Here is a 24,395-nt window from a genome sequence, read left to right as displayed (position 1 = left end):
ATGTAAACCACTGCTATACTGCATACAAAGAGCTACTGCAATATTTTACGTCCCACTCTAAAGATATAGCATTATGTAGCGAACCGCCAATGTACAAAGATACTACAATTAGCTCCACAAGTGGTATCTTAACTTTTCAATTTCCTGCAGAGAACAGAAGAGTCATAGCTTGCATTTTAGTTAAAGAGTCTATAGGTACATCTTTGGGCATGTTACAGTTTTCAACGCCAAATTTAAGTGTCATAAGGCTTCATATTGACAATCGCCAGTTATTCGTTGGGAGCGCTTACGTGGAGCCCGTAGTAGACAAATTTAACACAATGACCTCAATCAGCAATTTTCTCGAGAAAACAGCGTCTTCACTGCAGCTACTTGGAGGCGACTTTAACGGATGGAACACCTCATGGGGCTCAAATAATGATAACGAACGTGGTACTTTGTTAGCAAACATGATTTCGTCTAGAAGTATGGCTGTCTGTAACGAGGGTAACGTAGCCACATTCAACGCTATCCGTCATGGCATATCTGAACAAAGACCTACAATCGCTTAAAGAAAAGTGTATAAAACTTCACCACAGATTGAATAGGCTGTCCAAGCCAGGTAGGCCATTAGAAGAAACTGCTAAAATACACTCCGATACAAAGCACGAGTATGCAGCAACACTGAAGGCAGCTTCAATACAACATTTCAGGGATTTTTGCAAAAACCAGGTAAAGAAAATGTTTGGTCGGGCACAAATAGAATTATAAAAGATGCACCCGTACAGCGTCCGCTCACGACACTTAACCATGCAGGAAGTACCACAGAGACCAGTATCGAAACAGCAAATGTTCTACTGCAGCTCTTCTACTCACTTCTACGATTGTGAAGACATAACCATAAGCCAGCGTGAAATCCGCAGTCAGGTAAAAAATAGCATAAGTACACCTGACGACAAAGACTTCACAGGAGCCGAGGTCGTCGAGGGTATTAATAAAATGAACCCTAATAGAGCTCCTGGATTAGATCACCTGACATCGGATATATGCTTGGAAGTAATCAAAGATTATCCTGATTTAATAACTAAACTATACAACGCTTGTTTAAAAATTGGTTACTTTCCGAAGGCATGGAAAGAAGCGTATGTCAAAGTGATACCAAAAACCAATAAAGTGGCTGGAGATGTATCATCATATAGACTAATAGGGCTTTTACCAATATTAGGCAAAGTGTTGGAAAAACTACTCACTAAGCGTTTAAATTTCCACTTAGAAAGCAATAATTTGTCGTCTAATAAGCAATTTGGCTTTAAACAGCAAACATCGACAACCGACGCGTTATACAACGCAATCCATCATATAAAAGAAAGAAGAAGCAAGAAATACCAGGTGATTTGCGTCTCTCTTGACATCAAAGCCGCTTTTGATAATGCTTGGTGGTCCATACTTTTTAAACAGCTGGAATTCCAGCGTACTCCATCAAATATTTATAACTTAATTAAAAGCTATCTAGATAACCGATCGGTTAGATTAGAATATGCTGATGCCACTGCCAAAAAATCAATGTCAAAAGGGTGTATCCAAGGTCCTATATGTGGCCCTACGTTTTGGAACATAATTTTAGATAGCCAATTTACCATGCCACTATCAAATGGATGCCAAATTCAAGCATTTGCCGATGATGTGCTCCTTACCTTGGCCGCAAAAACACGCGCGGAGCTCGAATGTATAGCTAATGCTGCTTTATGCCAAATACATCAATGGGGAAACGATGTCAAACTACAATTTGGTGATGATAAAACGAAGGCAATAGCGTTTACACAAAAATCAAGAACAGCAAAAATTTACTTAAATGGAACTAACCTGCCGTTCGTAGAGTCTATAAAACTTCTCGGAGTTATAATAGATAACAATTTAAATTTTATCAGCCATGCACGCTATATCATTGGAAAAACGCAACGAATTTTTAATAATATATGCAAATATGTGAGACCTACATGGGGAATTCATGCCGAAAATGTTGCGATAATATACAGACAAGTTGTCGAGCCCATGATTACTTACGTATTAAATGTCTGGGGAGGAGCAACTAACTACTATTGCGTCCGTAAGCTTCTCCGATCTTTTCAAAGAAGTTTTGCTATAAGAGCGATACGTGGCTTTCACACTGTGTCCGCAACTTCTGCACTAGCACTAGCTGCGTTCACGGCACTCCATCTTAAAGTTGCAGAAATAAGCAAATTATACGAGATCAGAAAACAAGGCGGAAAACCTGGATTACCAGTAGAAGTTGATTTAGATAGAGATATACATCCGAAATACTTGCTACACCCAGCCGATCGGCAAACCATTGAATATAGCAAAATCAGTAGACAGGTCGAAATTGATAGCTTAATAGCACATCATACCACACAGATCTTTACAGACGGAAGCAAACTAGAAACGGGAGATGATGGAACTTCTGAAAAGGAAATATTTAAGCTTCACAATGTATGCAGCGTGTTCCAAGCTGAAGCATACGCAATCGATTCTGCGCTATTCTGGGCTCAAAGATACTTGGCAACACAAAACCTACACATTTTTAGTGATAGCCAATCATGTCTTGAAGCTATCAAAAATAGAAGCAGTACGACACCATTAATAGCGTCAATACATAAGCGGTTGTCCTTTCTACGTCAAAAAAACCAAATTAATTTCTCTTGGGTAAAAGCTCATACTGGTATCGACGGAAATGAGCAAGCAGATAAAGCAGCCAAGGAAGCGGCAGGTCTGACTACAATTCCTGTTTACAAAAAGTTTCCAATGAGCTATACTAAAGCAATTATACAACAAGAAACGCAAGAAGCATGGCGTCGTGAATACACAGATGAATCGACAGGCAGTACCACAAAAATGTTTTTCCAGTCGCCAAAAGAAGCAGAGATGTACAGTGGAAGATTTGGAATTTCATTCGAAATGACGCAGTGCTTAACTGGTCACAGTTTCTGCAAAGCCTACTTGAAGCGCTTCCATATTATTGATACAGACTTATGTCCATGCAACGAAGGAGGAGCACAGTCAATTAGTCACTTAATCTACTCGTGTCCCAGGTACCAGAATGCGAGAAGAATTCATGAAACCCTTTGCAAGGAGCTCAACATACAACCATACAACATAATAGATATTTCACGGAATCAAGATTTGATCGAGTCTTTCAAGAAATTTATTAGTAATATATTTAGTACACTAAAAATCTTTATTTCATTGCAATAACAAATATTCATTACTGTATGCTAAGTTAAATACCTGAAATTTAAACTCACGCCTGTATCCAGTTACAGAGAGTATTTTTTCATAAAATCATATCACCAACTATACTCACATGCATGTATATATTAAGTTATAATAATTTTAAATTCAAGTTATGTACATGAAAAGATACAAGAAAAGAAATAATACACTTTCTCGAAGCGCGGCTAGCGTGTAGAGACCTAAGGAAAAAAAAATCCCTATCCCTATCCCTATCCTTATCCCTATCCCTATCCCTATCCCTATCCCTATCCCTATCCCTATCCCTATCCCTACCCCTATCCCTATCCCTATCCCTATCCCTATCCCTATCCCTATCCCTATCCCTATCCCTATCCCTATCCATATCCCTATCCCTATCCCTATCCCTATCCCTATCCCTATCCCTATCCCTATCCCTATCCCTATCCTTATCCCTATCCCTATCCCTACCCCTATCCCTATCCCTATCCCTATCCCTCTCCCTATCCCTATACCTATCCCTATCCCTATATTGTCAATTATCGGACGGAATTTTTGAATTATTTAGATTTAACAGGATTGCCACCTCATTAGGTGCTCCCACTATTATGCTTCGAAACATAAATTCACCTCGATTGTGTAATGGGACCAGACTAGCAGTCAAAGGGCTATGATTAACCTCATTGAGGCAACGATTTTTACAGGAAAGTTTGAAGGGGAGCATGTCTTGATTCTGCAGATTCAAATGATTCCATCAGATCTGCCTTTTCAGTTTAAACGATTGCAATTTCCAATACGTTTTGCGTTTGCCATGCCATGAACAAAACACAAGGGCAATCAGTGGCATTACGTGGTATTGATTTGGAATATCCATGCTTCTCTCACGGTCAATTATATGTAGCATGTTCACGTGTAGGTAAGCCATCAGCTATTTTTATATTCAACAAAATTCAGGGCAAAACAAAAAATATTGTATACGAAAGAGCTTTTCAATTATTAGTTAATTTCAAAATTATGACAATCGACAGTCATTTCAAATAGCAGAAAATCTGTTGTCAATTGTCTAATCGAATTGATGATTTTTGTTGAAACGGTACTTAATGGGTTGCGGCCATGTTGATTTTGTAATTTTTGCATAACGAAGCAATATGCATGTTATAAACAATATTTTTCGCTCTGTTCTTAGGTCGGAAAACGATCAAAGTAAATAGTTTTCCGACACAAGAACATGAGAAATTTAGTTAACCTTGTGAAAAACATTAATTTCACATATTCAGACCACACTCAACGATTGTTTCTATAATTTATTGATTTTCATGATGAAAGCTAGAAGAATTGAAACTTGGACTCACTAAACTCGAATCGCATACCGCAGGAATGGAAAACTATTTGTACGCGTGCCATTGATGGGCAACAGAAATTGAAATCAGTGCATTGAAATTCTCGGAATGAGAACTCCTACAACTTTGAACTTTCCTTTTAGTACGTTCGCTAATTTATGATATTTTTTTTTGTCTGAGTCAGTCTTTTGGTCAAAATCAGGAACAATTGGTGTGAATCATCGACATCAGTCTAGGCGCTCTTCAATTATAAGCATAGTAGTTAACGTCACTTTGTTCGTTCCATACAAAATACCTACGAAAATTATTTGCTTTATATTTTTTATTTTAGGGAATTTTCTTAGGTATTTTCTTTTTCTGGTCGGATACCAGTCCAGAATTTCCAAAATTCATTAAATTTAAAAAAATCATGTATTTTTATTATTTAGTTGTGGAGCTAATTACAGTATTTAACTATTCATCAGAAAATTTTAACACAAATAATAAATATATATGTATCGCTTATAAATGTGAAACAAGAAGTGTTTTAAAGGTGTTTTATTTATTTTTCATATTTTTTATAGCAACGTGAAGTGGAACCCCATATCTCAAGATATACAGAGAAAATATAACGATGGTCATTTCGTGCCTTAATAACTCATGTGTAAGTTTTTCTTAAAGTAACACAAGGGTTAAAAATGTCTCATGCCTGCCTTATAAGAAAGCTGAACTTTCCTCTTAAATCCTTGATAGGCGGTTTTCAGCGCCTTTGATAAGAAGCTGATGCTTTCCTCCAACTGTAGATGTACCGATGAGGACACTCGACGAAGGCCTTGGGGAGTGTTATCGATTTTGAAGGTCCTTTGACGTATGTAGATCAGGTACGTTCCGGCAACAAGCACCATTAATCGCCCGACCATATCTGTAATGATTAGGTATGCCCAAAAGAAACATTCTAGGCCGTACCGCCCTCCAATGCTCTATATTAATGGGGAACACTGGGGTCGCCAGAGTCTCGGCTGTTAAAGAAACAGGATTCGCCACCGGTAGGTGAGGCTGACAATTGGGTTAGAGAGTATATATATTGCGCTGGCAACTCTTTGAAAGGATTGCGCTACACAGCACCTTGAACCTATTTGGTATTTTAATCGCCTCTTTCGACAGACATACCTGCCTCCTTACCCGCTGGGTGTTACTCATACAACTCCCCTATGGTGGTACCTCTAAAGGTTGCTCCAGTTTTCTTGCTAGGTCATTCTGGAATTCGTACCAGCACGTCGCCCTAGGGTTTCTTGTCGACCTAGAGTTTCTTTTCGGTCATTAGTTAAAAAAAAACCTAAGGACCAAGTTGGGTTCGTGAATAAATTTAATTGAAGATCTTTTTTATCTTAATTTTTTCTATGCTTAATTATACGTACATGTATACATATTTACGGTCAAGATTTATAATTTCACCTTTATACACATGAAAATAAAAGAATTTATAGCAAAAACTTTAAAATTGAAAAGATAAATAAATAACTAACACAAATATAGATGTAGGTGTAGATGTACATACATAGCAACAATAATATTTACGACTACATGGAACACATCAACTATCGTGGCAACAAATTTGAAAATTTTATAATTACAAATTCCAAAGTAAATTGCATGTTAAGCGATAGTTATCCGACAAAGTTATGCGCGGACAGTAGGAGGAAATACTTAGCTCACACTGGACCACCACTTCATCTTCAACCCCAATATTTTGCAGCTACGAATTATCGTAAATAAGTGTGAAAGTTGCTGTTGAAACCAACAACTGAGATACAGAAATAGTGCATGAGAGGGTGGTGGCAGCAGACAGTAGGATGAAGCAAACAACGTATTTTATGGCAATAACCTCAAAACTATTTAGATGTTCATCATTTGCCAAGCACATTTGGGCTGAAAAAAGTCCAACTGAAGTGTCGAAATAAAGTGTTAAAAAAATGGGCGTTTTCAAGCGGGGATAGGACGGATGCTTTAGATGCCTTGTACTATTAGGTGCGATTTGACCTAAATATAGGGATTAGTTGTTTGGTTTGAAAAACCAAATCAAAATATTTGCCAATGAAAGTTTTTCTAAATGGGTCGCACCTCCGCAGTACTTTGGCAAACACTTCCAGGGTATTTCTGCCAGGAAAAGCTACTTAGCCATTCGGAGCCGAAAAAAATAAAAATTAGCATGACGCAAATTTGAAAAGAAGCTCGGTATATTTCTCCCGCGAGTTTTATCCGAAACAACTGCGGAACAGCGGTGTATAGGTTCAATCTGTGTTGCAATACTGCTTTTCATTACTTCTGCTTATGCCGAGAGGATTGAACTACCCTCGTACTGGGATGTCCACAAGGTGGGGATTCTCAATGTGATATTCGGAGAGCCAAGTGAGAGTCCTCGGTTGGTTAATGCGATAACATGGGAGAGTGTAATGATTTCGCGAGAGTCAGGAATATCCTCTTGAAGGATCTAGTGTCAATAAGGTACCTATAATATGAGAAAGGAAACTGAGTTTTTAACACACAGTAATTTTGTCGATATCCCAGATGTGAAGGATCCTTCTCCGAATGACGACAGTGGTGTGGTGGTAGCGTGCTCCACCTACCACACCGAAGATCCGGTGTTCAAGCCTTGGACAAAGTAACATCAAATATTTGTTCAATTAAAACCAATTTTCTAAGCGTGGTCACCCTCGGCAGTGATTTGGAAAACAATCTGAGTTTATTTCTGCCATTAAAAGCTTAGTAGGGGAAACTCATCTGCATTGCGTTCGGAGTCTCCATAAAAATGTCCTGTCCCGCAAATTTTTAAGAAAAATCAAATGGAGCACGACGTAAATTGGAAGAAAAGCTCAGACTTGAATCTCTTCGGAGGTTATAGCACCTTGCATTTATTTGTATTTACGTAAAAAATTCCTGAATTTATACCACCACGTTGGTGCTGTCCTCAGGGTTAAAACCATGCGACTATTTTTGACAGTAAACTGTCATGCTGTCATGGGAGGTCATTTTGGTGGACTAGGGAAGTAATCTTCGGTTGTCTTTCACTACTGTATAGGGTTTTGCTGTAGTGGTTAGCACCTAACACTTCTGGTACGGTCAAAGGGGTCGAAGTAGCATATAAGCTTGACAATTGCGAGAAATCCAGCACTTTCACTAGATTTGGACTCATCCCTGGCAACAGCAGCCGGGCACAATTCCTTTTGCTACATTTACCACACATATTCCCTCCGCGGGGGAATTTAGTGTCTTACTAGTTTGTGGTGGTAGTCTAGTGAAACTGCTAAGGAATGTATTAAAGGTGGGTGGTAAGGTTGAGGAAGAGTGCACTGTTAGGAGCTCAGTGTCAGCCGAAAATTTAGTCTCCTAGATAACTTGAGCTTCTTATGGGTAGTTTAAATGATGTCCGCGATTTCATATTTGAGGAAATTTACCATTTAATTAATCTGAGTCGTTTTATTCATGGACATCGGTAGGGAAAGTTATGAATCGACTCCTCTTCCTCCTCATCCTGACAGCTTTTGCAAAAGCAGCTTGTTGGCATACGTCGCTGTCGTAGCATTGACGTAGTAGCGCAATAACCTATGATTACACTCGTAAGCCAGGCGGCTTCTAAAGTTACGCTGACGGCACTAGATCTGAGCATAGAACCGATCCGTGCAATTTCAGAGTCTTGGGTTCCATGTCGTATAAAAAATCTGCAGATGGCTTTAACGTTGTTGAAGGCGGCCTCAATGCCGAGAAAGGCTGCCAAGGTTTAATATGTGCATTTCAATGATTTCTCGATAATTCTGGGTACCTCGTGAAGGGCGCCTTAAACTGATTTATCTTTCCGGTATGCGCACTGAGCTGCGTCCATCTTGAAGGTCGACAAGACTCTCCACAATTTTGACGTCCGCTTTAGGGATGAATACCACCCGAAAACTTCCCCATGTTGCGAGAACATAACCATCTTGTAGACATCCTCAGAAGATAGCGCGTAGATTGGGTTTCAACTTTTCGGAAGCGGCTCGCAACATGGCCGGTGGCACTTCATTCGATTGCGCTAAACCAAGCCTAACGACGATTTGTTAAAAAAATTGCACATCACGGCTACACTGAAGCGGCCACTACAAAAATATGTGCTTTAAATACTTTTAGCCCAAAATAAATTACGTAACCCTTTTGTTTCTCTTGTTTGGTACATAACTATGCCACTGTTTGAATCTGAGACGAGCTGAATTTCGAATTTATTATACTCAAGTCGATTCATACATATTTACATTTACATATTTGTAATTTATTGAAAATAACTTACTTCAATTTACTATTTTATTCGAAAATGGAATTAAAACGAGAATTGTGAATTTTAGACCAACAACAATGAGATCAGTTACAGTTACATACATACATACATACAACAACGCTTCTCGAAACCCAAACTGACTTAAAATTATAATTCCCTTCAAAGTTTAAGCTATCAAGCAACAACAATGTTTCATAAATAGCTGCTTTCATTGGATTTACATTACTCCACTTGTCTTGCGAATGCAAGTGCGACAACTTCTGTGCCGCCCCATTGGTCTTTCCACAGCCGATGATGCGTTTCATTGCATCATCTACATAGCAGCAGCAGCAGCAGCAGCACCAAACGCATAATATTTCGGTTTGATTTTAAAGTGCGGTTGCATGGTCTACTAACGATTTATTGTTTTTGTAATTTAAACCCTTCGTGTTATTTCTCGGTTTTTGCTTAAAGCAATAGTATTTCACCACTAAATTACGCTGTTCATTGAAACTATAGAAAAGTGGCTAAAAAGTACCGGAGGGAGCTCTGCGTGCGTATTGTCGAAAGTTTATTACAAGGTTATTACAAAATTTCGGCAGCTCATTTTCAAGGTGCAAACATCTTGATAAGTTACGTTCATCGTATTAAGTTTTAAATTTCTGAAAAGTTATTAATTTCGTAGTAATTAATTTTGAATTGGTTCAGTTCAGAAATTAGTTCTCTGGTCCACTTTCTTACGTTGCTGTTGCTCCACTGTTTTTCGACGTCGAATCGTTTCCTCTTGCGCCTGCATGGCGAAATCACCTCTACTTGCTTCCGATCCGCTTTCATATTTTTCTTTTATTTTCTCATAACAAGATATATCGGCATAGTTCCCTCAATGGCTAGGACAGCTTCAGTCGAGACCACTACGTTGGACCGGGGTAAGTTCAGTTCGGTTCTTCCTATATTTCATTGTGTTCACTTAGATTTCTGCACCGCATAATAATATGAAGTCTGATGCTCTTGCAAGCAGCTTCCTTGTACATAGCTTTGGACCACCTGTGTTTGTTCATAATCTACTCAGGTTTGCTAATGTTTGGGCAACCATTTCGCAGGCTTCTCTGTTGTGCTCCGAGAAGGTGCGCTTACTGTCAAACCTCACTCTCACCCGTAAAATTCCTAATAGTAGGGATTCACCTCTTGGTGAGGATGACGACCCCCGCTTTTTCTAGGGAGCGTGATTGGCCATCCCTCTATTTACACTGCAAATGACCTGGTTTAGTTTCAGTTGTGGCAGCTAGCAACATTGTGCTGGTATCACAGCTACCACGTCGTCTGCGGAAGCGACGAGGAAGGTGCTTTCTGGTATGTACAGTCGAAGAAGACTGTTTTAAGTAATAAGTATTTATAACCTAGGCACAATTTCCACGCTGTGGTCTGACAGACCATAACCTGGAAAACGCACATATAACACAAAGTGATGTTTTTTACACAAAAAATAAGACAAACGTTATTGTTATATACTGGAATAGAAACTCCTCATGAAACTTTATAAAGTCATAAGAAAGTTTGTTGAAAAATGTTGGGAAACGCAAAATTTTTTATTAAAATTTTTGAAAATGGTCTGTCAGACCACAACGCTAGTCGTAGGTTTAATCTCCATTCACGTTTAGTTCCTTTTTTTATTATTTTAACTAAAAAAAAATATTTCTTCATAAACCAAGATAAATCCAGACAAGGTGATGGCAAAAGGAATTCAAATGAATTCGCCAAGAAATTTGCATTGATTTCGATTAACTGACTGATCTTTCGGTGCCAAGCGTAGCTTAGAAATTATAAAGAAGAATCAATAAGCTGAAGAGTTTATATAATATTTTATTTATTATTACGATACGATATTGCACATATGTCGCAATCCAAATATTGCTTCTCATATATTAAGGCCCACTGGCAAATTATTTTTTATCTCAGAGTTTATCTGAAACTACTGGCGTAGTTGATGACGTTGATACCATCAAAATTAGAAGAAGAAGCGGAAAAGGTGGGTTTAAGGATAAAACGAAGTACCTGCAGTAATAAAGCAAAGAGTCATAGCATTTGCGCTTTGGCAACAACGCCACTGTTGGCAGCCATAATTTCTAAATGGTAAAAGAGTTCGTTTATTCGGGAACTAGCATTAACACAAACAACAACATCAGCTTTGACATCCAGCAAAGAATCACTTTTACCAATAGATTTTACTTTATATTAGGTAGGAAATTGTAAGATAAAGTGCTCTCTCGGCAAACGAAGATGTGTGTCTACAAGTTACTTACCCTACCGTTCTCCTATATGGTGCAGTATCATGGACAATGACAACATCAGATGATGCTGCTCTGTGGAGTGCTTTATGAATTCTGCATTCAGTCACGCAAAACATGATCCGCGCCCTAGTTTATTCATATCTATGGAACGTGCAAAGAACGCAGAGGGGCAGCATATTATAGTCGCGAGCTACTTATTTGCTTTGCACTGTCATAACTAGGCCCCCGAGAAAAGCACATTCTTCATTAAAATTTCTGAAAATTTCTTGAAATTTTTCATGGAAAAGCTGTCCTTATACAAGTAATTTTGTTTTTCGTTTTTTTTTTTTTTTTTTTTTTCTTTAATGGACGTTGTGGCAGCGCGCTGCCCGCAAGTGGCCCAATGAAACCAGGCTAATCCTGTTCACGCGATCGATTTATATATATATATAATTACTTTTTTTTTTTTTTTTTTTTATTTTGCCGAGTCTTTGATGGGCAGCGGTTTGTCAAGCGTCACGATCTGAGACTGCTCAGCTACAGAAGAAATTTCATCAGCCAAGCGTAATACTTAAATAGAACAGAAGCAAACATATTATACATTAATTTAGAGAGGTGAGAACAATCTTTTTTATAGAAAAAAGGGAGTCCGAGCTATCAAATGTGTTTGAGTGAGAGTTATAATCTTGGCATAAACGCCGAAAAGGTTCATTTTGTTCGAAATTCGTTCTTGTTTCAGCAGAAGAGGTTTGAAGTGTCTCGATGTCCGAGAGGGAACGCAAAAGTTCACTTCATTCAGAAGGAATGGGCTCGAAATTGATCCATTTAAGAGTTTTGTCATAAATATTACACCAAGCATTTCCCTTCGACTAGGAGTTGGAAGATTGATAAGCTTTAATCGATTAGTATAAGGTGGAAGATTAGTTAAAGAGTCCCATTGGAAATTTCTTAAGGCAAATAGTAAAAATTGTTTTTGTATTGATTCGAGACTGTCTGCATGAACTTGATAACGCGGATTCCAAATTATCGAATCGTATTCTAATATTGGCCTAACTAATGTTGTAAAAAGTGCTTTAGTTATGTAAGGGTCGTTAAATTCTTTTGACCACCGTTTAACAAATGCAAAAACATCTTTGCCTTTATTCACTGTAGCATTAATATGAAGATTGAAACTAAGTTTGGAATCCATCATGACTCCCAAGTCAATAAAATTATTTACAGTTTCTAGACTATAGTTGTTAATTGTATATGAAGCTGGTGGCTAAACTCTCCGAGAAAAACACATGAATTTACATTTTTTGAGATTGAGCGGCATATAATTTACATTGCACCAGGTAACCAAGTGATTTAAATCCATTTGAAGCAAGGAATGTTCCTCAACCGAGGCACATGATTTGAAAAGTTTTACATCGTCTGCGTACATCAAGATTTTTGAGTATTTAATTGTACCAGATATATCGTTTATGAACAACAAGAACAGAATCGGACCAAGATGGCTGCCCTGAGGAACACCAGAAGAAACATTGATGACACCAGAAAGTGTATTTTTAAAGATTACTTTTTGAGTACGATAACCAAGATACGAAGAAATCCAACATATAAGACGGGGTTGAAAACCGAGTTGACTGAGCTTATGAATAAGTAATGGGTGTGATACTTTGTCGAAAGCTTTACTGAAATCGGTGTAAATTACATCAGTGTAAAGGCCTTCTCTAAATCCATTGGAAACGTTGGTGGTAAATTTGGTGATTTGCCCTTACAGAACCCATGCTGCGAGCTTGCAATTATGGGGGAAATAGAGAATGTTAGGTGGTAGGTAACAATAGCTTCAAATAACTTTGGGATAGCGGATAACTTTGCTATGCCCCGGTAGTTTTCTATTGAAGACCTGCTTCCATTTTTATGAAGCGGAATAAGAAAAGATTCCTTCCATATTGTTGGGAAAACGCCATAAATTAAAGATAAATTAAGTAAATCTGTTAGCGGCTGATAGATGTTTGCAGCACATTTTTTAAGAAACTGTGTCGGGATCCTGTCGGGGCCGTATGAATATGAAACTTTTAAAGTTTTTAAATAAGATAATACATCTTCTGAAGATATAAATGGAGCTCTGATTGAATAACATGAATCAATATGGTAGAGATATTCATTAGGTGAAAGGTTGGTCTCAATAGAGTAATTTGATTTGAAAAATTCCGCAAAGAAGTCGGCGATCTCTTGATCATCGCTGGAAATATTATCTTGGAATTTCATGGATGATGGAAACCCTTTCACCCTGCGTTTAGAGTTTACGAATCCGTAAAATGCCTTCGGGTTGCAAGTTATATTTCTTTTCGTTTTACAAAGATAAGCTTTGTAACACTTTTTGTTCAATTGAAAATACTTGCAGCGTAGAATCGAGTACTGTAAGTAATGGTTATGTAAACCCGTCTTTTTGAACAACTTGAAAGATCGAGACTTTTTATTCTTTAAAATTTTCAGCTCTTTAGTGAACCATACTTGGCTTGTATCGGAATGTACACAAATTCGCTTAGGTACGTATTTTTCAAAAAGACAGTAAATGGTATTGTAAAAGTGAGAAACGCTTTGCTCCACATCAGCATTAAATATTGGCCACACTATTCGAGATAGATCACGATTTAATTTTTTAAAATTGGCCTTCGCAATGTCGAAGCGATAACTGGAGTTGTATCGTTTATTTCCGCTGTTACAAGCATAATCTACAACTTCGTAAACTATTTTGAGGGAAGGGTGGTAAGCATCTTCAGGTTCAATAATGGGTTCGCATCGACTAATGGAATATTTAGATTCATCATCCACAAAGGCTAAATCTAACACTCTTCCGAACTTATTCGATTGGATGTTGATTTTTTGAAGGCACAGCTCAGACATTCCGTCTAGAAATTCATTGTTGGAAGACTTTGACGAAACTGGTACGATATTAAGGTCGGAGATGCACCATGATATGTGTGGCATATTGAAGTCACCCAAGACAATAATGGAATCGGAAGGCTTTAGCATCGAATTAACAGTTCTTAGCAAGGAAATGTGATGCATATAAACGGACAGTTCAGAAGATGGCGGGATATAACAGATGGCCAAATAAATGTGGATATTTGCTAGTTGTGTGCGTATGCACAAGAACTCAGTTGTATCGGTGGCGGTTACGCAAATCTCTTCAGATGGTATTGAAGAGTGTACAGCAAGCAGAACCCCACCTCCAACCCTGCTCAGGCGGTCATTTCGATATATCTGGTAGTCATTACAGAGGATCTCTGAGTTAAAAACATGAGGCTTCAGCCAGGTTTCGGTTAAAGCAATTATATCGTAGCTTGAGTTAAATGATTTTAAAAACAGTTCTGTTAACTTGGTGTTTAAGCCTCTAACATTTTGGTAAAGTATATCTAAAGCAGATTTTTCGTTCAGTATTTTGACTCAGTGTTATTAATAGGGTTCTTTGCTAAGTTTGGAACACTCTTATTCCGCCTATATTCAAATTCCCGCACAAGTGCCCCAGAGGGCCAAAAATCGTTACTCAAGATAGTGTCAAAATGGTCAATAGGTACATCTAATCTAAAGGAAGATACGTTTCTTTCATAACTAAAATTAAATTTCCGAATTGTTACGTCATGGGTTTTCCTTTTTGAGAAGATATACGATTTCAGATCCTCCTCAGTAGTATCCCTCTCGAATCTTGACACGAATATCGATTTTTTAGGAGGGACTACAACCAACTTCCTAGTTCCAGGCTCAGTCGCCTGAGAACGGTTTGCAGGTTCAGTATTTTTTCTAGCTGCCAGTTTTGTTGGAGGTGCCTTTGATGTTGAAGGCTCTACTGTAAGAGGACTTGGAGATGCTAAGTTTATTAATTCTATCGTGCTAGGTGTAGGAACGATTGGGTTCTGGATGTTTTGAACGGGGTCTAGGGTCAATACACCAGCCGAGACATCAGTTCGTTTTCGTTTGCTGTCACGACTGTCGCTGTTAGCATTAGCAGCTGAATCGGTAATAAATTTGAAAGTTTTAAACAAGTTTTCATAATACTTGAATTTATCCCCTAATGTAGAAAGTTCCTTACCGATTTCGGAGAATGCGTTTCGGGTTTGTTTGAAAAGCTTAAAAAGATCCACTTCCGTGGATCTGCATTTCAAGCACGACCAACGCACACCCTTGTTATCGTTGATCGCATCACACACCCTTGCTGTCAAACTAGCGCACTTCATATGAGCAAGCTCATCACAAAGCCAGCACGACACGAAACGCTCGGTATCACCTTTCAATTGGCAGTTAACAAAATTGCAAGACATTATAAGTTAAAGTAAAATTGATTAAACAGACGGAGGTAGTGAAAATAGTTTGGAGATCACAGTAAGAAAATCACTGTTTGAGCAGTTTGCACTGTTTTTCACGAGCTGTGCCGCAAAACGGAAAACTCTTCAAACCACGCATATAAATACCATCATCTCACATGCACGAATGCATTGTAGCGGTGATTTTAAGCCTTGCAGCTAAGAAGATGGCATTTTCAGTAAAGCGGCTTACTAAAGCTATTTGTTTTCACTGCAGCTAGTCAGTAATATTTACAACAACACTAAAACACATTGGAAACAAAAACGCGCTAGTACAATTTGGTAAGTGGGTGAATTTTCGATAAATTTTGCCTTAAAACAGCTGCGGCCGAATAAGATGAAGAGTGACCGCAACTAGCAATGCACACACACACATTCGCAGTCCCAAAGCTCTTTGTGTTTGGTTTTTGCAGTGGTGTTGAAGCTATTGTTTATTTGAGTATGCTGCATGCTAAGGAATTTGATAGTCACGAATTTTTGGCCAACACGGAATGAATAATCGGCACTGTGTGCATAATTGAGTAAGTAAGAGTATAAGTACGTCCTGGTTGTTCAGTCTATTGTCCATACAAAGAAATTGGCAAGCTTCGCGGCAATGCGACCGGCAGTTGTGTGGTGAAATCGTATGGCGGATGCTCACTGCTTGCTAGTAAACTATGTGCTTTAGAATCGCTTCAACGCATAACGCATATGCAATTGAAGAGCAATGCATATAAGTCATACAGGCGTATACCATGCAGTAAAAATCGGGGGTTAGGATAGGTTGAACTGACCGGTCACTAAAGACCTCACGTAGACTGTCCATAGTGTTACCTTAATTTGTTTGACGACCAAACGGAAAAACCTTATCAGGTGCCAGGACTAATATTATAGAATAACTCTGTCCCCTAGCAGCTAGAGCCTTGATCTGGCGAACGCATGATACAAACACAGAACGTGCTCAACCATTTCTTCTTGTATCTCGCACTTTCTATTCTGCAGTGTCCAGTTAGTATTGAAAATACTTACTTAGAAAATTTAGTTAATTAGAATATACAAATATAATAGGGTTGCTCATATTAGTTCACTAGTGATTATAGCTAAAAGAATCCGTTTTTGTTGGGTGTGTTTATAAAAACTTGCTCTGGTTCAAGACTAAAAGGAAAAAAATCTCCCGAAAAGTACAATTGGCGCTTAACCGTTTTAACGATTATGGTCGTCCAACAAGGCACACCACTTGACTCTACGCTGGCTTATCTGGCGCCAATCGGTCACACCGAGGGAAATTTGATCGTTTTCCACTTGGTGCTTGCAGTGGGTAGGGCTGGCTTCTTTTTCTACTTCCATAGGCGGATTCCGATAAAAATACTTTCTTAGCGGGAGAATCATCTTTCATTCGAATTACATGGCCCAGCTAGAGTAGCCGATGCATTTTAACTTGCTGGACTATGTTGATGTCCGCGTGAAACTCGTACATCTCATCATTAAATCTTATTCACTACTCGGCGTCGCAAACGCGTTGAGAAGCGTTTAAACATCCAAAAAATTATGATAATGCTATTGATGGCTGTTATTGTTCCAAGAAGAGTAAATTGTTCCGAAAAATAAAATGAGTGTAGCTGTATAGAAAACATAAATACTTGTGCTTAATGCGATACCAACTAGTTCAATCAACTGCCGGGGAAATATATGAAGAGATCAGTACTCGTATTTCATTTTAGTAGATTCCTTCCGCTGCAGTGAACGGACGAGATTTCATTGCTTACATGAAAATACTCACTACTTCGCTCAGTAGCTGGGTATCTGCAGTGCTTGTGACTTAATCCCGCATATGTATGTATGTACATACTGCACAAGTGGCCGACCGACCAACTACACCCAAACTTAAAACACCAATGCCCATTCATTCATTCTTTCCTTCAAAGATGGCTGTGAGCCAGGCTTATGATGAATGGCTTTGTGCATTTGCCGTGGCTGCCACTTACAATCTACTAAATATTTACACGCACAAGCAACAAACGTAATCACATGTACATGCATCTAAAATTTGGGACTCATGTTTGGGTAGCTGTGTTACACTATGCACTAAAAACCGGACTTATGAGAATGCAAGGAAACTGCAAGGAGATTTCTGTGTAATATGTCCGGTCGTTTTATAAACGTCAGTCGTTTTAGGTGGTTACATACTGAACCAAATAGTCATATTTACTTACATATGTATGTATGTGTGTACTTGGCGAGAAGTCACCTAGTTCTAGGGTTTGTATGTTGCTTGGTTTACCAGTTTGTTTATTTGGCGCGTGCAGCTGGTGCTGTCTTATGCGGCAGTTACTCACGAACGTATGTACCAAAAATGTGTCAGCTGACACGACCTATCTTATGAGTGTGCAATGTAAACGAAAACTCACCGACTTGCAACGCCCGTACCTACGTAGCCCGGAACGTAGAAATCAAAACAATTTTGATTTTTTCGGTAAAAACGTGTCAACTGATCGCTCTCTCACTAGACAGAGTTGCCTATAAACTTTTGTGCGCAATTTTTTACCGTTTGCAGTTTTATGCAAAAACACCTAATTAAAGTTTGAAAAATTGTGAAAATAATTCGAAATAATTATGTAAAAGTGCAGATTATAAATATGTAATCTATTTGTATTTATTTAATATTAATTCCAGTATTTTACAACATCAAAAATTAAATTGGAAAAAGTTGATGTTTCCATAAGCATGCATGCAAAATGGTCAATGGCAACAGTGCTTATCTGTAAACAATACACACACAAATATGTTATGTACATGTACACAGACGCACACATTTATTCCTACGGGCTTGAGGGTTCGGTCAAACGTGTTTCGTACGACAAACGTCCGTACGTACGGCATACGTCGGTGGCTAATTGCTGCTTTTGCTGATTGTTGCTTTTATGGCTTCCGAAATAAGTTTAACTGTAAATTGAATTATTTTATTTGCCTTTCGAAGTGGTTTTCATTGTGAGAGATTTTTGCTATTACTTGTGCTCTGTTTATTCTGAATAGATTTCCTAATCCATTTTTAGCTTGATTTTTATACTCAGTTGAGCAGAGCTCACAGAGTATATTAAGTTTGATTGGATAACGGTTGGTTGTACATATATAAAGGAATCGAGATAGATATAGACTTCCATATATCAAAATAATTAGGATCGAAAAAAAATTTGATTGAGCCATGTCCGTCCGTCCGTCCGTTAACACGATAACTTGAGTATATTTTGAGGTATCTTGATGAAATCTGGTATGTAGGTTCCTGAGCACTCATCTCAGATCGCTATTTAAAACGAACGATATCGGACTATAACCACGCCCACTTTTTCGATATCGAAAATTTCGAAAAACAGAAAAAGTGCGATAATTCATTACAAAAGACCGATAAAGCGACGAAACTTGGTAGATGAGTTGAACTTATGACGCAAAATAGAAAATTAGTAAAATTTTGGACAATGGGCGTGGCACATCCCACTTTTAAAAGAAGGTAATTTAAAACTTTTGCAAGCTGTAATTTGGCAGTCGTTGAAGATATCATGATGAAATTTGGCAGGAACGTTACTCTTATTACTATATGTACGCTTAATAAAAATTAGCAAAATCGGAGAAGGACCACGCCCACTTTTAAAACAAAATTTTTTTAAAAGTAAAATTTTATCAAAAAATTTAATATCTTTACAGTATATAAGTAAATTATGTCAAGATTCAACTCCAGTAATGATATGGTGCAACAAAATAAAAAAATAAAAAAAATTTAAAAATGGGCGTGGCTCCGCCCTTAAATAATTTATAAATTTAAATTTAATTTAAATTATTGAATGTAGTTAGTTATTTATTAATATTAAATATAAATTTTAGAAACAAATAAATTATTTTATTTTGTTAGAAAAAAAATAGTTTAGATTTTAAATTATTAATCGTTTTTATTTTATCTTTTATTATGAAATTGATTTTTATTAAAAATTTTAAATTATTAATTATTTTTATAATAATTTATATTATAAATATTAAATTGAAAATGATTTATAGATGAAAATTGAATTTAAATAAATTATTTTATTTTGTTAGAAAAAAAATAGTTTAGATTCTAGAATTATTAATTGTTTTTATTTTATATTTTATTATGAAATTGATTTTTATTAAAAATTTTAAATTATTAATCATTTCTATAATAATTTATATTATAAATATTAAATTGAAAATGATTTATGAATAAAAATTGAATTTAAATAAATTATTTTATTTTTTTAGAAAAAAATAGTTTAGATTCTAGAATTATCAATAGTTTTTATTTTATATTTTATTATGAAATTAATTTTTATTAAAAATTTTAAATTATTAATCATTTCTATATAATTTATATTATAAATATTAAATTGAAAATAATTTATAGATGAAAATTGAATTTAAATAAATTATTTAATTTTGTTAGAAAAAAAAAAATAGTTTAGATTTTGAAATTATTAATTGAATTTATTTTATAATTTATTATGAAATTGATTTTTATTAAAAATTTTAAATTATTAATCATTTCTATAATAACTTATATTATAAATATTAAATTGAAAATAATTTATGAATAAAAATTGAATTTAAATATAGTTATTTTGTAATATTAAATATAAATTTTAAAAATTTAAATAAATTATTTTATTTTGTTAGAAAAAAAATAGTTTAGATTTTGAAATTATTAATCGTTTTTATTTTATATTTTATTATGAAATTGATTTTTATTAAAAATTTTAAATTATTAATCATTTCTATAATAATTTATATTTATAGATATGATAGGTTAAGTATTAAAATATAAAATGAAAATAATTTGTAAATAAAGATTTAATTTAAATTGTTGAGTATATTTATTAATATTAAATATAAATTTTAAAAATAAAATAAATTATTTTATTTTGTTAGAAAAAAAAATATTTTAGATTCTAGAATTATTAATCGTTTTTATTTTATATTTTATTATGAAATTGATTTTTATAAAAATTTTAAATCATTTATTATTTTTATATTATTTATATTTTATATTATGAAATTAATTTATTAAAAATTTTAGGGTAGTAAATTACTATATTAAATTATTAATTTGATAATATAGTTAGTTTATAATATTAAAAATTTTAAATTATTAATCATTTCTATAATTTATATTTCTATAATTTATATTTCTATACTTAAAATTAATCATTTTTATTATTTTAATTTAATATTTATTATTTATTTTAATATTTTTTATAAATTTATTTTTAATATAAAGTTTTATTTTGGCTTATTTTTTTGTTATAAATTTATTTTATATGTAAATTTTTGTATGTATTATTATTTATTTTAATAATTGATAATTTAAATTTTATTCTCAGTAATTAGTTTTATTAATCAATTAAAATTGGAATTAGTAATTTTATTTAGTATTGGTTAAATTTGTGCCAACATCCGCGGTTAAACAAATAATACAAATACAAATTTTTCGATGAAAGATATAAATTAAAAATAGATATACATTTATTAAGTGAAATTTTAATTTTATAATAGTTTTTAAATTGATTTTATTTAGCCTTAAAAATTTTATTATTAAACTAGGATTAGATACCCTATTATAAAAAATGTAATTATTTTTCATTAAGGTAGTATTAGTTATGTTCTTGAAACTTAAAAAATTTGGCGGTATTTTAGTCTATTCAGAGGAACCTGTTCTATAATCGATAGTCCACGATGTACCTTACTTAAATTGGTTTTCAGTTTATATACCGCCGTTATTAGAATATTTTATTAGAATAATAATTTTCAATAATTTTTATTAAAATTTATATCAGATCAAGGTGTAGCTTATATTTAAGTAGAAATGGGTTACAATAAAATTATTTAAATGAATTTAAATTTTAAATATTTAATGAAATTGGATTTGGTAGTAAAATTTTAAAGATAAAAAATTTGACTTTAGCTCTAAAATATGCACATATCGCCCGTCGCTCTTGTTCTAAAATAAGATAAGTCGTAACATAGTAGATGTATCGGAAGATGTATCTAGAATGACAATTTAAAGCTTATAAAGTAAAGTATTTCATTTACATTGAAGGGATTTTTGTGCAAATCAATATAAATTGAATTTATTATTTATTTATTTTATGATTTATTTATTATTAATATTATTATTTGTTTAATTTATATTAAAAGTAATTATAAAAATTAGTGTTTTAGTAATTTTTAATGAAAAAATAAATTTAATTATAGTTTATTTGTATTGTGAAAGATTATTGAAATAATTTGAAAAATTTTTATTTTATAAGAAAAATTTATTTTTTGTACCTTGTGTATCAGGGTTTATTAAATAATTAATATAAAAAATATTGATCTCGATTTTATAAGAGTTAATAATTTATTAAATTTAATGTATTAAAATTATTTTGAATAAATTATTGGAAATGAAATGTTATTCGTTTATAAATATATCTAGTTTTTTTAGAAATAAATTTAATTTAGTAATTTTTGATTTTATTTTTTTATTTTATTAATAAATAAATTTATTAATTATAATATTTTAAGGGATAAGCTTTAAAATAAATTATTATAAATGAAATAATTTAGTTAAAAAATATATGCTTAGAATTAGCAATTATTATTAATTTTGTTAAAAATTATTTTATTTAAATATTATTTATTTATATTTTAAATTTTTATAAAAAAATTTTTTGTGATTTTATTTGAAAAGAAATAATGATTAAATTAGTATATATATATATATATATAAGTAATTTTTAATGGAAAGTTTATATAAAGAACTCGGCAAATATATTACTCGCCTGTTTAACAAAAACATGTCTTTTTGAGTTAATTTTAAAGTCTAACCTGCCCAATGAAAATTTTTAATGGCCGCAGTAATTTAACTGTGCAAAGGTAGCATAATCATTAGTCTTTTAATTGAAGGCTTGTATGAATGGTTGGATGAAGTATAATCTGTTTCATATAAATTTATTATAGAATTTTATATTTTAGTAAAAAAGCTAAAATTTTGTTAAAAGACGAGAAGACCCTATAAATCTTTATAATTTTAAAAATTTTTATTTTTTAGATTGATTTTATATTAATTTTTAAAATTATTTTATTGGGGTGATATTAAAATTTAATTAACTTTTAATTAATTTTTATCATTAATTTATGATTTATTGATCTATTATTAATGATTAAAAGAATAAGTTACTTTAGGGATAACAGCGTAATTTTTTTGGAGAGTTCTTATTGATAAAAAAGTTTGCGACCTCGATGTTGGATTAAGGTAAATTTTAGGTGTAGTTGCTTAAATGATAAGTCTGTTCGACTTTTAAATCCTTACATGATCTGAGTTCAAACCGGTGTAAGCCAGGTTGGTTTCTATCTTTAATATATATTATAATATCTTAGTACGAAAGGACCAGTTATTAAAATAATTATATTTTATTTATGTGAATTTTATTAATATAATTTAATTAACTATTTTGGCAGATTAGTGCATTAAATTTAGAATTTATAAATGTAATTTTTAATTACAAATAGTACTTGTTTATTTTTGAATTATTTTTAACTTTAATTGGTTCATTAATTTTAATTATTTGTGTTTTAGTGAGAGTTGCTTTTTTAACTCTTTTGGAGCGTAAAGTATTAGGATATATTCAAATTCGAAAAGGTCCAAATAAGGTTGGTTTATTAGGAATTCCCCAACCTTTTTGTGATGCAATTAAATTATTTACTAAAGAACAAACTTATCCTTTATTATCGAATTATATTTCTTATTATTTTTCTCCAATTTTTTCTTTATTTCTTTCTTTAGTTGTTTGATTTTGTATGCCTTTGTTTGTTAAATTATTTTCTTTTAATTTAGGGTTGTTATTTTTTTTAAGTTGTGCTAGATTAGGTGTTTATAGAATTATAATTGCTGGTTGATCATCAAATTCTAATTATGCTTTATTAGGAGGATTACGGGCAGTTGCCCAAACAATTTCTTATGAAGTTAGAATAGTTTTAATTTTATTATCTTTTGTTTTTTTAATTGGAAGATATAATATTTTTCAATTTTTTTATTATCAAAAGTATATTTGATTTTTAGTAATTTTTTTGCCTATTAGATTTGTTTGATTTTGTATTTGTTTAGCTGAAACTAATCGAACCCCTTTTGATTTCGCTGAAGGTGAATCTGAATTAGTTTCTGGATTTAATGTTGAATATAGAAGAGGTGGATTTGCGTTAATTTTTATAGCTGAATATTCTAGAATTTAATTTATGAGAATATTGTTTAGAGTTATTTTTTTAGGTTGTGATTTATTTAATTTTGTGTTTTATTTAAAATTAGTATGTATTTCTTTTGTATTTATTTGAGTTCGTGGTACTTTACCTCGGTTTCGTTATGATAAATTAATATATTTAGCTTGAAAGTGTTTTTTACCAATTTCTTTGAATTGTTTATTATTTTTTATTGGGTTTAAGTTGTTGTTGTTAAATTTTATTTAATTAATTTTGTTAAGTAAAGTTAATAGAAAGTATTTTCTATATTATGTTTTCAAAACATATGCTTATTCAAGCTCATTAACTATTTAATTAAATTATCTCATCATTTATTAATTATAGGATTTGTAATGTAATATAAAAAGTAAATAATTGTTAAAATTTGACCTACAATAATATAAGAAGTTTCTACCGGTCGTGCTCCAATTCATGTTAATAAAATTACTGTAATAACTATAATTCAAAATAAAATTTTATTTATAGGATAAAATTGAATTCCTCGGAAATTTCTTAAGTTATAAAATGGAAGAATTGTTAAAATTGCAATTGATATAATTAGTGCTATAACTCCTCCTAATTTATTAGGAATTGACCGTAAAATTGCATAAGCAAATAAAAAATATCATTCTGGTTGAATATGAATAGGAGTCACTAATGGATTTGCTGGAATAAAATTATCTGGATCTCC

This window comes from Eurosta solidaginis, chromosome 2 (genome assembly GCF_040869045.1).
Source record: "Eurosta solidaginis isolate ZX-2024a chromosome 2, ASM4086904v1, whole genome shotgun sequence".
NCBI classification, from domain to species: Eukaryota; Metazoa; Arthropoda; class Insecta; order Diptera; family Tephritidae; genus Eurosta; species Eurosta solidaginis.
The sequence above is the reverse complement of the archived record's forward strand: the minus strand, read 5'-3'. Positions refer to the sequence as shown.